Raw genomic sequence first — 13,602 nt, 5'->3', positions numbered from 1 at the left:
ACAGATAAATGATTCAATTCTTAGTTACAAGAGACTGTTGACAGTGATTACTGATGCTCATTTCTTTCACGCGCATTATATGGGGCAGGAAACTCCAGGTTTAGAGGCCTTTCATGTTTTTTCAAAGTAAATCAGTCACTCCCATAATAATTATTTATTATTCCACGTTGGCAGACGGTTGGATGCATTTATGACAGTTAAGAGCTTTCGACAAAATGCTGCAAAGTGATGCAACCAATAAAATATTTTATAGCATGGGAGATAGCAACAATAATTAGAAGGCCTGGGTACACAATGAGAGAAAAGACAGCGAGGTTTTCCCAGTGACTCCTGGTGAGTCTCCACCTATGTTTTCGGCTTGTTCAGGACCAAGGAGCCGGTATTCACCTAAGATTTGGATTCAGACCACCAGGGATCTTTGCAAAGAGCTTTCTTCCCGAAATACCGTCCACCCTTCGATCTGTTTATATAGTTTACTTTTTGTTCTTAATCCCAACTGTTACCAAGCATTTTCTATGCGCCAGGTATCCTACCGAGACCTGCGTAGACTCTTACCTCTCTGGAAGGACCCTTGACTGAGAACGGCGTGCCTTCCAGCTGTTAACTGTGAATGATGTCCTCTTCCTGCTCCGTGTCTAGCTTTATTCCAGAAGTTTCTCAGAGTTACGCTTCCATGAAAACAGAACGTTTCAAAAATCTGGGTTTGTTTGTCACAAGGGTTGCTTCACGTTATTTCTTAAAGCTATCTCTCTTTGAGAACACGTTAGGGGAGAAAATACCGGGAAAAGTTGTTTTCAACTTCACACTGTTGACCGCCAGTCACCTCTCTGAGGTACAGGTTGCTTAGGTCACCTCTCAGAGGTATTATGTGAACAGTCAGTCCTGCTATGATTCCACATATGCATTCCTGAAAGTCACCACACTGTGAAAAAAACCAATAAAACCCACAGGCCTTATGGGAAAAAAATGGGGGTTGGGTACAAGACTCAAAAACATCAATAACAGGGTTTTTTTTTTTAAAAGTAAAAAACGTAAGAATATAATGAAAATCCTAGCACCATGTTACAGGTGTTAAATGGTTACAAAATACATAAAATAAGTATGGCACTTTACCTTGAAAAAGACCTGAAGTCTGCTTGTAGAAATGGATGTTGGAAGGATTGCAGTTTGTTTCTGTGAATTAGTAGAAGCAGGGTCACCTGAAATCTGATGGAAACTTCAAACACCAGATGTGGGTGGGTATGGCTTCTAACACGGAGTGAACCAAGGTAGCTGGTAGATGTCCGAGGTGTGTGTATATGTGTGTTTGTGTATTCTTAAATGGCTTCCACTGGCAGAGTGCGGTTTTCTGTGTTCACCCACCATTTCTTACATAAGAAATTGCGCAGAAGCCAAGTTCCCATGATGTTCAAATTGTTCCCTAATAGATCAGTCAAATCTTGTGTTCTCAAAACATATATTATAGCAAGACTGAATGTATATATGAGAATGTGTTTTTACTCTCAACATAAACCGTTAATGTAGAGTGGCTCCTTTTTGAAATGTTGAAAATATATAAAATGGTAAAGATATGTCGTCTTTAATCCCAAAGCAATCATGGTGGGGTTTTTTTGTCTCTTCCTTTATTTTTAAAAGATTATATATATATGTATATATAATACACATATATGTGTATTACACATATATGTGTATGTACGTATATATACACATATATGTATGTACGTATATATGTACATATGTATATGTATATATATACATATATATATATATATATATATATGTTTGTATGTATATATATTAAGCTTGACTGAGAGAGAGGGTCTACTAAAGGGATTTGTTGAATTCAAGTTGAGTCGTTTCCATGGTAAATGGTAACACTTCCTCAAGAACTAATTTCATTTTAGATGGAAAGAACCCAAATGCCCACCAACTGGTGGCTGGATAAACAAATGTGATATGTCCATCCAGTGGAAAATTACTCAGCCACAAAAAGAATGAGGTACTGACATATGCTATAATACAGATGAACCTTGAAAACATTGACACTTCAGTGAAAGAAGTCAGGCAGAAAAGGCCACATATTATATGATTCCATTCATATGAAAATCCAGAATAGGGAAGTCTATACAGACAGGAAGAAAATCAGTGGTTGTCTAGGGCTGAGGGCGGGGATGGAGAATAGAGGATTGCTAGCTAAAGGTACCGAGCTTCATTTCAGGGAGACGAAAATTTCCAAAAATTGACTGTGGGGATGGTCGCCCATATCTATAAATATACTAAAAACCACTGGATTGCACATTTTAAGTGGGTGAATTGTAAGATATGTGAAACAAAATAAAGCTGTCAAAAAAAAAAAAAGGAATTTCATTTTAGGTTTTATCCAGATGGTTCTGTGAGAGGAGGCACTAAGACCCCCATGTTCTTCGAAGCTCACAAGTGTGATGGGCTCAACTAAGTCTGGTGCATGGAGGTGAGGATTATCTGCAGATTTCTAGATGTTTGGATGTTGTGCATGTTGCTGTCCAATGAGGAAGTTTGCTGGTCCCTTTCCACTACGATCTCTCTGTTGAGATTTTGTCCGTCTTCCTTCTGATAAGCTTCGTGGCCACCTGTGGCATATCCCCGATCTGTTTAAGAAGATCACACCAGAGCCTTGTTTTCTGAACTCTTCCATATCTGAGAATACCTTTCTTTTGTCTTCCCCTAAGTAAGACAACTTAGTTGGGTAGAAAAGTACTAGGTTATTTTCCCTCTGAAGTCTGCAGATTTGGTAATGCTGTCTTCGGACTTCAAAAATTTCAGAGAAGTTTAAGAGCAGCCTGATTTGGTTTCTCTGAAGAAATCATGAGTTTTCTACTTGGGCACTTACAGTGTTTTTCTTGGTACTTAGAATTTGGAAATGTTTCCAAGGTGAGATTCAGTATTGGTCTTTTTTCATTGACTTGTGCTGGAACTGTGGTGAACCATTCTCTCTCTCTCTTTCTTTTTTTAAAAATTTTTTTTGCATTTATTTATTTATTTTGAGAGAGAGACAGAGAGAGAGTGAGCAGGGGAGGGGCAGAGAGAGAGGGAGAGAGAATCCCAAGCAGGCTCCACGCTCTCAGCACGGAGCCTGATGCGGGGCTCGAACTCACAAACTGTGAGATCATGACCTGAGCCGAAACCAAGAGTCGGACACTCAACTGACTGGGTTGAGCCATTCTGATATGCGTGTTTTATCAGCTCAGAGAGGCTTGATGTCTGTAAGTACTGGCTATAGTTCCAATTGTTTTGATTTCTTCCTTTAGAGGATTTGTATTGTTAATCTCTTAAAAATGTGTATTTCTTTTTTTTTTTCCTCCACAGCTATGATCTTGAGCATTGTTTTTACCCTTGTGTGATTTTTAAAGTTTCAGGAGAGCTTCGCAAGTTCATCCTCCAATCACTGGCATATTTCACGCTGCCCCAGTTCTACTTTGAATAACCCTTGTGAGAACTTACGATGCTCTATTTTTAATTTTTCCTTTCATCCTAATCTACTCTGGTCTTTATGACTTTATACTACAGCTTCAGTGAAGCCATGTCTTATGGTCTCCTTCTAAATAGAAAATGGTTTTAAAAGGTTATGGCGGGGGGCAGGGGGTGGGTAGCACCTGGGTGGCTCAGTGGGTTAACTGTCTGACTTCAGCTCAGGACCTTGATCTCATGGTTTGTGAGTTTGAGCCCCACACCGGGCTCTGTGCTAACAGCATGTAGCCTGCTTGGGGTTCTCTCTCTGCCTATCGCCCACTCTCTGTCTCTCTTTCTCTAAAAATAAATAAATAAACTTTAAAAAAGAGGTTATAGGGTTTTTATAGTAAATAAGTTTCTAAATCCTCTTTCCTTTACAGCTTCGGAATAACAAAGCTTTATCGCCTCTCCATCATTTCACATATTTTAATTTTCTTGCGGACTCAAATCACAAATGAGGCAGTAGGGCAGAGTTCTTAAGATTAAAGCTCAGATATTTGACAGACTGCATCCAAATCCTAGCTCTCAGTTACTCTCTGTTCACCTTTGGGCTAGTTAATTATGCCCTTTTTGTTTAAGATTCATCATCCGTATGACAAGACTATTTATACACATAATGGAGTTCTTCTCAGTGCCTGACATTTAGTGCATGAAAAAATATATATAATTTTTCAACTGAGAAGAAATCTACCTGGATCCAGAATATGACTCTGGCTGGGTCAACATATTGTTTCTAGTCCTCCTTCCCCTTTTATATTCCAGTAGTCTCCAGAAGTTATAATCTGTGACTGGAGATCAAAGGGGAGTCCACAAGTTCATACAAACTGACAAAGGAGATCCACAAGTCCGGTTGTTTTCATCTAGAAATTCTCATGGAAGTAAAGGGATGGCAGTTTTCTGGTTGGAAGAGCCCTTGGAATTCTGAACCAGTGAAAAGCAGCAAAAACTGGGATGAAAAATCTTCCTATCCTTGAGTTCTTCAATCCTGTTGTGTTGCCTTTGTTCTATGAGAGTTTCTTCTAGATTTTGTCTGTTGACTGGAAGACCTAACTATCGATGGTGGTGGTGCAATTCTTGCCTTCCCCCATCTCCTGCTCAAACTTGGAGTCAGAAAAAAGGCTTATGAAAGCCTAAACATGTGTGCTATTAGGTACTTTGGTGTTTGCTGAGTCCCGAGAGTTCTTTTGAGGGGCTGATTGTCTCTTGCCACAAACTCACAGGGACTACTTTCAAAGGGAATCAGTTGTCCCCAAATCAGAGAATCTCAGAGTTGGACAGGTCATTCAAAATTATAGACACTAAGCTACTGCCTGGTAGTCAAATTCTCTTCATACCATCCCTTTCATATGGCTTGTCCGATCTCTTCTTGAACTACCTTCTGTGATAGCTAGCAAGCTCACCAGCCATCAGCATGGTCCATCCCTTGTTGGACAAGTTCCTTACCCAAAGTGAAATCTGTCCCCTGTGTATGCTTAAAAAAATTTTTTAATATTTATTTATTTTTGAGAGAGAGAGAGAGAGAGCGAGAGCACAAGCCACAAGCAGAGGAAGGGCAGAGAGAGGGAGACACAGAATCTGAAGTAGGCTCCAGGTTCTGAGCTGTCAACAAAGAGCCCAACATGGGGCTGGAACCCATGAATCATACAATCGTGACCTGAGCTGAGGTCGGATGCTTAACCAACTGAGCCACCCAGGCGCCCCCTTTTTTTAAAAAAAATTTTAATGTTTTGCATAATGCTTTTTAAATGAAGAAGAAATCTATTATACTGGTGAGGGGGTATGTACAAGAAATAGAAAGCCCTGGAGCTATTACAAGCAGAGAGGTATTTAATAAGTGGACTTAGCTACTTCAAAATTATTTTAAAACTTAGGTGGATCAGAAGTCAGGGGATTGATACCGGATTTTTTTCCCTAAGTTTAACTTTTTTTATTGAACTATAATGTACATACAGAAAGTGAAATTGAGTTTTTACTTCAGAATCAACTGACAGAAGACTGTTTCTATCACCACTTCCCCACAGCTGTCTCACATTCACAAATATGGTTCTCAGGCAATGGAACATGTAATTGGGCAACTACAAACACACAGGCCCATCATAGGTTGTCCACCAGTCTTGCCAAAGAAACATGTCTCTGCCTTCTTTCTACCTTCCACATCTCAGAGGATCCATCCCATCCACAGAACTCAAATCACAGTGAGTGCTCTGATCGCAAGGTGTTTTTGCAAGTTTTTCATCTTGCCAACCTCTTGACAATGCAGGCCAAGGGACAGTAGACAGTATTAAGAAAGTTATAGAGCCAGACGGACAGAAATCTCTTACCAAAATATTTCTTCCCATGCCTTTACTCATATAATCTACAGTAGTGGGGCTCAGGAAGAAAAAGCCTTTGACAAGTTATCAGTGCCTTCTGGGTAGGATAAATGCTTACCCTTGGAAGATATTAATGGCCAAGTTCAAAATAGTTTTTCAGGTTAGTCAAGGATCTGATGAGTGAGGTATTCCTGTCCTGAGGTTCAGGGTCCTGAGATTCAATGAGGTAACTGAGGGAAAGACCGGGAAAGGAGAATAAAATAGTAATGAATATATATGAGGTTTTGTTCCTCAAGAAAAAATAGCTCTGATGCTTTATTTTCATGAACCTTCATGAAAATAAAAGTAAAGGACCCCAGAGATAGGGCCATCATGTAGACCTTCAAAACCATTCCTCTCCGGCGGGCATATCATTTATCGTCGTGCCAATAGGCAAGGAAAGATCACCATGAACAACCCACCATGATTACACTTGACCAGTGGAAAATAGAATGACATTATGGGATGCCAAGGACCTTTGCCTGTTCGTTTTCCATCTCTCTGGAGACTAGCAGTATGATCAGGAAGTTTATTCACTTGTAAACACACCTTATTTTTAACATCTTAGTCATATTCGGCTGGGTTATCATTGCTTATGTTATTCAAATGACTCATTTCCTCTAGCAGCCTGCAAATATTAGACATTATCATATCCCATATCTGTCTTATGCTCTGTGTCCCTGAGGACTATTGTGTAGTTTATCCGAAAGAAGAGTTTTAGAGGAAAATCATACCAAAGGCCAAGCTCATGCAAGAAAGAAAAAAGCAAATTGCACATGTAGCTTTTTATTTGAAGCCCCAATGCACCAGAAAGGTTCTGTTAGTGATGGTTGTAGAATGTAGATAGATGGCAGCAATAAAATCAGATATAAGGAAAAAACAATCAAATCACTGAATAGGTCACATTCAAAATATATTGTATCAGAATCGGGGGAAATCTACCTTAGGGTGTCTGTTGCTTACCCCAAAAAAGGCTTCTGAGAAGTGTCCATATATCCTCCCCTTCAACCCACGTATGCCTGATTCAATACTACATTTCAAATCTTTTCCTATAATCAGACTGTATTCTTATTGTTCCATGAAAATTTTATATTCACCTATGCTTTTTTGTCTTTGCTGTTCATAATAGGTTCTAATGGGGTCCCGTCCAAATTCCCTTTACCTGGCCAGTGCGCGCATCCTCCGCTGTTGAGCCGCCTTGCTCATGAGGCCACCCCTCATGTCAAGGGACATCCATAACCAGTGACTGACTGCCATGGTGTTCGGGAGTCCTGCTCCCTTGCCTTGAAGGGGAGAAATTCCACAATGCATCCAAATCTGTATGTCATGCTTGCCTTTCAGGGAACCTGACCCCAGATACTGCTAAGGTAGCTTTTTTTCTTTTTCTGTTTAAAACTCTAAGCCCAGGTCTTTTCTGCTTCTCCAAGGTAGTCAAGGTCCTCTTGAGTTTCCACTTCCTTCCAGCAGCCTTACCTGATAGTCCCAATTCTAGCTCTCTCTCCCCTCCTCTGAGCTGCTGAAATCATTCTCAGGTAGTGATACTCAAGTTGAATGCTCTTTTGGCTGCTGTCTTGTAGGGTTGGCTTCCATCTTAGCATATATATATAAATTGCAAGTGCTTTAGAGTGGATGCTGTTGAGGTATGCCATATGTGGTCAATAAAGGATGTCCATCTAGCTTCATGTGCAGTAGATTTCCCAGGAGGGGTTGAACTTTCCAAGTGAACATCTATAAACTGAGACCTTAGGCCCAAGAACCTGGTTCTGGAATTAAGAGTAGACTATGCCTGGGGGACCCTGCTCCAGGTATATGGATTGGTCCTTTTAAAAGCAAGGTAGGGTTGTTACTTGGCAAGATGGGAATGATTTTCCCCAGAGTTTCCCAAGCTATTTTTATGGAAACAGAATATTCTCTAGGTAAACTGAGAATAAACGGTTCAATCCTCCAATGTATTTGGAAACACACAGTATAGCCAATGGAAATCCCCAACATACACTAAAGGCTGTGAAAATTCCTATGCATTAAAAAAAAAAAATCTAACTTTGTTGAATGTAGCATTGTTCCAGATTTGTGTGACCATAGAATTTATGTTAGCATAATAAGAATTATCTCATGGAGCTATCCTTCTGTGGGCATCTTTAGGAAAATGCTAGTTGTGGCAGTGGTGGTGTTGGGGTAGGAAAGAGGAGAGCTAGTGAGGGCCCTGGTAACCTGGGAGCATGTGAAATTTGGAGGAACCCATTCTAAATTTGTGGCAGATTGCACGTGAAGCCAGTCATCTTCCAAATGAGAAAGCTCATTTGGCTACAGCAGCATGAGATGTCTCAACATTGTTCCCATCCATCCTGTAGTTGATAACAAGGGGCTGTGTGGCGATCCAGAGCTCAAGAAACCCATCCTACCCCCTCTCCCCAATGTCAGAGACTCCTGTGGTGAACTTGGCTTTGAGATTCTACTTAAGCAGGCAGAGTTGTTCCTTCCTGACTTGTTGAAGATGGACTTGTTGGTTTGGTGTGGGGTTGGCCCTGGGAGACGGCAGCTGGGTGGTAGTAAAAAGGGAGTCTGTTTTATTTCAAGGATTTTACCAGTTTCTGAACACATTTCTCAAAATGGCATTCCAGAAATTTACTCCTCGCAGGAATCCCATGGAATCTGTGAAACAGGTATTAGCATCACCCCCACATTGCAGGCGGGGAACAGGAAGCTCAGAGAGCAGATGAGCGTTTGGACCACATGATACATTCAGTCTTCTATCCATCCATCTATTCACTCAGGAAATATTTATCAACTACCAACTCCATGCCAGGGCCCCTGCCTTTGCGTTCTGCCCACATGTGTTCTGCTCAGAAGATGAACAAGCCACTCCTGGCGGGCAAGGTGCTTGGTCTTGGCACAGTAGCAAGATGGTGTTCAGTTCAGCAAACACAGGTAAAATCCCTGCTCTGGGCGGATCCCGGGTCTGGGCCATTTCTTTGGGGAACTTGGAAGATCTATAAAGTCTAAAAACCGAACTCTTGACTCTGTTTTTCATGGGCTGGTGTTCTAACCAGTTTGACCCATATTTTCTTTGAGTACTCGCGTTATTAAGTTTTAAAAGGTTTATACTTTTCCCAGCTGTCAGATTTTCATAAGGTTGACTTTAGCTCAAGAGAAGTTGAGGCACAACCAACTGGTATTGGTACTGTTGACATTTGGGGCTGAGCAACGTTATTGTGAGGGCCTATTCTGTGCATTGTAGGATGTTTAATAGCATCCCTGGCCTCTACCCGTTAAATGCCAGTAGCCTTCCCAAAGTTGTGCACCAAAAATGGCTCCAGACTTTGGCAAATGTCCCCTGGTGGGGTGGGGATTGGGGGACAGGATTAGCCCCAGTTGAGAGCCATTGTCCTAACACGTCATCAGCGTACCGCGTGGCCTTTAGTTCTAGGACCTGCAGGCTGGGGAGGTAGGAAAAAAAAAGTTGAGGAAAGTGTGACAAGTTGTAAAGCAGCTTGCTGAGGGTCGGGCTAGAATTAGCTACATGGTGAAGGTTAGAACCCATGACTTCTGATCTCGACCGAGTGCCATCCTGCGTGCTCTACTGTGGCAGTGGCCCTCAGCTGGGTGGCCCCTGCCAAAGCCCGTGCCCTTTGCAACCAGAGGTGAGAGGAAAAGTGGAGGAAGGGATCCTAACTCCTAAATGGAAGGACCACGTGACTCTGGAGGTGAGGCGCTCGTGATGTGTGCTTCCTGGTTTCACTGCGAATTAGGACCGTCTGCACTTGAGCAGCCCAAAGATTGTAATGTTCCTCCGGTAGAATTGTCTTAACCCACCGTGGGGTTTGGGGATAATGGGTGTTGGGCTCACGACAAGCAAACTGCCCCTTTCCCAGACTTCAGGTCAAAGATGATCAAGTTGACTCTCTTCTGGGCAGCAGATTAACTCTTGCTTTTTACATCTGTGTACATCCTGCCTTGGGTTAAAAAAAAAAAAAAAAATTGTCGGGGCAGGACTTGGGGTTGGTTGGGAGCCACGGGCCTAAGCCTCTGTTTATGACACATGTCATATTTCATGGACCGCGTCTGGACCCCACCTGCCTCCTTAATCTCCTCGGAATGCTGGTGCTCCCTCTGTGGGCTGTGTGTTATTCTGATGATTTCAGTGGGTACTGCAGTTTCCAATTTCCTAACCTTTCTATTAAAATTAATATTTAGATTTTATAACTTTAAAACTGGAAGAGTGATGGAAGCAGTATTTGATGTTTATGTCCCCCAGTCACGAAAATGCTCCCACTCTCCCTCACGCCGGGCCACACACATGTAGTCACAATAAATAGCATTTAACATGTTTACAGAATGGAGAGGGTGAGGAGGGCTTCTGTTTTTATATTGATGGGCTCAGCTGGGCTGGGGATACTATTGTTTACAATGAGCTACATTTTTTGTTGTTCTGATTTACCCTCAAATTAAATCTTTATTTCAGAAACCAACCCCAGGGAGTCCCTGTAACGAGGGAATGTAATAAACAGCATTAGGGAAGGGCCCGTAGCCGCTGCTCCCTGGTAATTAGTCCAAATGTCTCAATCAGAGTAGTTTTCAAAGTTTTATGGCTGCAGTTTGGCCACAAGTTTATTTGTAAAAGCTGGTCTGCCATTTTGCTCAGGGTGGCCTTTGCCCTTCGGGGAAGGGTGTTGGGGCTTGTCAGCGTGGGACACGGGGCAGTCAGACTTTCAGGTTTGCTTGGGGGCGACGCCCAGCTTCCTTCTTAGCATCCGTCTCTAAATTAAAAATTGTCCACGTTTAAAGAACCTGGGAAGGGAAATAATATCGGGCCTCAGTCTGGAGGACAGGCAAGGGAGGAGAAGGGGCCAAGGTTGGGACCGAGCGTGCGGGAGCATTCCCACCCGGGCAGAGTGACTGTCCTATAAAGCCTGGCAGAAAAGTTATTAAAAAGCTCTGGGTACCTGGGGTGGGGCCCGGACCCGGGCGGTGCACCCCCCTCCGCCCCCAACTTGGTGGGAAGAAGGAAGCTTGGGCCTCGGCAACACCCTCAGGGATCTAGAAGTTCCCTGGGGGGCTTGTAAGCTGCGAGACCTCCAGGCCTCCCAGAAAAGGGACCAGAGAGCGCACAGCGGCAGGACCAGCTGTGGTCAGACTCCCGTTTCACCCTCGCTGGCAACACAAAGCAGAAAATGCAGAGCGCCGGCCCGGGTCTCCGTGTACGTTTCCCCTGCCGTCTTGACTGTCTTCGTAAGGCCCGCTTATTTGCTCAGTTATTAACTCAGTACCATGGTAACATAGCGATATTCAGCCATCTCATTTTCTGAGCCGAGTGGTTAAGACAGGGGCGTGGATGGGTCAGAGGTTTCTTGGAGCATGATAGATGGACATCTTAAATCAGAAAATGCAGAAAGCATGATGTCAGTGTTTAAGAGCCTCTGCCTGCTGCTAAGTCGCTTAACCTGGTTGGGGGCGGGAGGGTTGCAGTGGGGCCCGGAGAAGGAGGTGGTCAGGCAGATAGATATACCTCTCCATCTGGTGGGAAGGAGAGTGTGGTTGGGGGGGGCGGGGGGGAAGGGCACAGGGTGAGGAGTTCAAGTCGACTGGTCCCTCCTCACACACACTGTCGGATTATTTCTTTACTTTTCAATAACATTTTCTATCTCCTGCGGAACCTAAGAAATCAGCATTCGCTGAGTCCAAGGGTCTGCAAAAGTTTTCTGTAAAGGACCAGATGGTAAACATTTTAGGTTTTGTGGGCCACATGGCCTCTGTCACAACTACTCACTGTGCTCTTAGGGGGAAACAGCCATCAGCCATACCTAAATGAATGGGCGTGGCTGTGTTGCAATAAAACTTTATTTACAAAATCGGGGGTGCCTGGGTGGCTCCGCTGGTTAAGCTTCCAACTCTTGATTTAGGCTCATGTCATGATCTTGCAGTTCGTTGGTTCGAGCCCCTTGTCAGGTTCTTTGCACTGACGGTGCTGAGCCGGCTTGGGATTCTCTCTCTCTTCCTCTCTTTCTGCCCCTCCCCTGCTCTCTCTCTCTCTCTCTCTCAAAATAAATGAATCAACTTAACAAAACAAAACTTTATTTGCAAAATCAAGTGATGAACAGGATTTGGCCTGTGGTTTGCTTGGCCTGTGGTTTGCTCACTCCATAATAATTTTTTGTTCCCCCTTCTGTGTTAACTTTTACTCTTTCTTTACTCTCCCTTTCCCTGACTTCCTTCCTTCTCTCCTTCCTCTTTCCTCTCTTCTTCCTCTCTCTCTCTCTCTCTTTTCCTTTCTTCTTTTTGTCCTGAACTATGCCATACACTGTGAAAGGTCACAGTCTTGTCCCTTACACCGCTTCTATTAGGGAATATTAATGAGGAAGCAGATCATTAAAATAAAATATTGTAGTTGATGCTAGTTACCCAATAACTATCTCCATTTCTTTCTCAAGATTAGGCAATTTTGTTCAGAGTGGCAATGTCCCAGATTTTAAACAAAAAAAAAAAAAAATCACTTCTCCTGATTTCCTTGTAGCTAGAGGTGGCCATGTGACAAGGTTCTGGCCAATGAGACACAGGTAGGAAGAACTTGGAGATAGCATCCCTTAAGCAAGCCCCTTTGGCCTCTGACTCTTGGCCCTTCCATTTCTTTCCACCTGGAATGCTGCTATGATTCCTGGAAGGGCAGCAGCTCCATTGAGAGCATTAGGATAAAAGCTACGCGCTGAAAATGCAAACAAGAAGGTGCCAAGAGCCTGGGCGGGTCCCTGATGACAATGCCTACCTCTGAACTTCTTGTTGCTCAAGCTAATACAGCAGGCTTTTGTCTTACATTCAGCCCAAGGAAACAGGAATGGACTGAATTATTATTAGCTGTGGATTAACATTTCATGCTCAAGAATTATTTACAGAGTCTAGAAAAGAAAATAAGCATGACCACTCTAAGATTATTGAAGTGTCACCTCACGCTGTGTGCCTCAACACTTGGCAATGTTCCCCACAATTAAAGGAGGCACTTGGCTAACAATGCAGATGCAGCATTGTTTTAAAAACGATTTATGATGGGGGCGCCTGGATGGCTCAGTCGATTAAGCGCCAGACTCTGGATTTCGGTTCGGGTCATAATCTCACGGTTTTGTGAGTTCGAGCCCCGCATGGGCTCTGTGCTGACAGCCAGGAGTCTGCTTGAGATGCTCCCTCTTTCCCTGCCCCTCCCTCACTCGCACTCTCTCTGTCTCTCTCAAAATAAGTAAATAAGCTTAAAAAAATGTAACATGACTTATGATGACTGGGTTGTTGACTCACTCTGGGAAACCAGTGCAGTAGGTTTAGATGTGAGGTAGAGGGGAGCAGATCTGGACTCACTTGTAGAAATCTGCCATTGTAAAAGGTTTCTTTCCTCGTGCGGGTAAAGACAGTCATGGACTCAGGCTGAATTGTCAACAGGGTTAACGCCTTGATTGTGCCTTTTGACTGTCAGGGATGTTACACATTTGGGGACATCAGTAAATTAAAAATAACGTGTGTGTGAGTGTATTTGTGTGTATATACATGCACTGGGGAGGGGGATCAAGGAAATCATGACCACAGTAGCACATTATCTTTCACCAGCTTCAGAAACACCATTTAACAGGTCTCCAGAGAGACCTCAGTCATCTGAAGCCTCCAGTTGAGGCTCCCAGTCCAGCTCGGCAATCGGGGAAATGGATGAGTTTCCACGTTGCTGGTGGGCATCAGTCAGTTGATAAACTCCTGGCCTGATACCCAATTCTCCGAAAGCACACCG

The sequence above is a fragment of the Leopardus geoffroyi genome, chromosome E2 (genome assembly GCF_018350155.1).
Source record: "Leopardus geoffroyi isolate Oge1 chromosome E2, O.geoffroyi_Oge1_pat1.0, whole genome shotgun sequence".
Lineage (NCBI taxonomy): Eukaryota > Metazoa > Chordata > Mammalia > Carnivora > Felidae > Leopardus > Leopardus geoffroyi.
The sequence above is the reverse complement of the archived record's forward strand: the minus strand, read 5'-3'. Positions refer to the sequence as shown.